Genomic DNA, 2,512 nt, shown 5'->3' with positions numbered 1-2,512 from the left:
AGAATATCATTGCTTTGTAAGTGTTGGCCCTCCTCTTTTATAGCACTTCTCGACAGTCTTTTCGAGTTGTCCAGAAAAAAGTCTCTCGACATCTTCTTCTCTTCTGTCGCCTCCGCTTCTAATTATAAAATATAATAGAGCAACGACCATCCAACTTTTGATTTATCTTCTATATATTGGCAAACCCTCTAGTGATGATGACCTTCGGTATTATATAGTGAGCTCAAAGGTGAAGAAGCTTTTCTCTCTAAATGATTGCAATGGTGGCCGATCATTAAGTCTTATGCTCTGATGGCGCCATTAATGGTCACCGAAAAGTTGGAGTGTATTTGCTATAGTGTGTCTTAACGACTTGTCAAACTAAATTCGGATTTGATCGTCATCAACTTTTCGTCCATCATGATTGATTAAGATTTCAACCTTGATTGCGCCGTCTTTATGTGGCACCTTCTTGAGAACTTTCGCGAGCGCATACGATCAAACTTTTCATCCATGATTTGCGATTGCACTCTTGCAATGCGTGCGGACGCCGAATTCCTTTGGATCATAATTTTTACTTGCGCCAACACATTTTTCCTGCACATAATAAGCAAATTAGCTCTGTTTTTATGCGATGGGGGCATGCGATCACAATATGCTCATTTATATGCTTTTGGACATGATCTTATATATTTTACTGTTGCATTCCCTTTCATTGTGTTTACTTATTTGCGCTGTAATACATGCATTTTACCCGTTTTCATTACCCTGGAAGAGTCTTTACGATGAAACCAGAAGAAAAGTCTCTTTGTAATCAATGCTTTCTTTTGAGTAAAATCTTTTGCAACAAGACGAGCCTTATGTCTTTCGATATTACCATGCTAATCCTTTTGGTTTTAAATATCCATTTACAACAAGTTCCCAAACGTCCTTGTCTTCCATGGATTTTAGTTCCTTCTTCACAGAATTTATGCACTTTTTGAGAGGTTAGGAACTTTGGTAGCTTGTTGAAGTTTGATTGGAATATCTTCCATTACGATCCACTGTTAGGGATGATGCCTAAGTCTTATGTCGCTGTAGTTTGTTAACACAAGTTTGTAGTAACTCTTGTGATGTATAAATAGATATTTTCATTATCATTATGACTTTTGCTATATTGGGTGTTTTATGTTTTGGCTTTATCTACAAACCAATAAACTAAAATTTGGTTGTTCCTTATGTACTTAAGCATGGTTATCGTGGTTGGAACATACAAGTGGAATATGTCTTAATGAGAAAACCAAAATGGTCTGTAGTAATATGGTTATAGTACAGAGTCTGTGTAGTCTTGTCTAAGGATTAAATCCTTATCTCCATACAATGAGATATAGTCCGTTCTCCGAAGAAATTGGACATCATTTTTGACCGCCGTCCAGTTGTCTAATCCTGGATTGATATAACCGACTGAACAATTCATCTAATGGGTAACAATGTTAGTCTAGTACATAACATTGCATACATAAGGCTTCACAAAAGCCGAAGCTAGGGAAAATCTATCTATTTCCTCAACTCTTGAGAGTGTCTTAGAGAGTGTGTCCTTAGACAAAATATTCCATGGACCTGTTTAGGGGCTCTCTCTTCTGGGTTATCCATTTGCCACAAGTCGGCCTTAAAGCTCTGTACTTTATCGGTACTGTCTGTTTTTCTCTTGTAGTCCACTTACAACCAATGGTTTTATATCATTTGGTTATCTATAAGTTTCCAGATAGAATTGAAGTACATAAACTCCATTTCGAGGTCTAATGGCTTTGACTACCGATCAGGTTCACATCTTTCATCGCCTTTTATAGTTGATGGATCCTTTATGACCGTCATCAAGTAGACGAACTTATGTTTCTGTTAACTCAGTAACGGTCAGCTTTGATGAATAACCTCCCACTACGTTGAAGGCATCTCAACTCTTGGGGAAGGGTGTGACTGACCAAATGTCTAGTTTTATCTACTTTTTTAGTAAGATGAACTAGCTGCTATCTGTAGCGTCTTTTGAAATTCTTTCAACACTATTTTACTGCATGGTTGAATGATTCCTTATGTGGTTCCTTCCTCTAAGAAATGTGCCCATTTATCGATACAAATACCTTATTCTCTTGAGGATGATAAAACAGATCACCCTTGTTTCCTTTGGATAACCTACAAATAGGCATAATTTGAACGATGTCCATTTTCTTGGATTTTGTACCAATACATGTGCTGGACAACTCCCAAATTCTAAAGTGGACGTAAAATACTTTTTATCCGCCCTTTCCAATAGCTTCATAAGTTGTTTTTTTGAAACACTTTTAGAGGAATGTTGTTCAAAATATGGACAACAGATCAAGGTGCATATCCCCAAAAGGATCAGGCAATTGAGCAAGCCATACATAGAGCGAACCATATCTATAAGGTTGGTTTCTTCCTTTTTGATACAGCCGTTCTGTCGAGGTGTACCTAGGTGCACTAGAGTTGTGACTGGTCCGTTTTCTAATCAAATAGTCTTGGAATCGTATGTCCATAT

Source organism: Benincasa hispida, chromosome 1, assembly GCF_009727055.1.
Source record: "Benincasa hispida cultivar B227 chromosome 1, ASM972705v1, whole genome shotgun sequence".
NCBI lineage: Eukaryota > Viridiplantae > Streptophyta > Magnoliopsida > Cucurbitales > Cucurbitaceae > Benincasa > Benincasa hispida.
Note: the sequence above shows the minus strand (reverse complement) of the source record.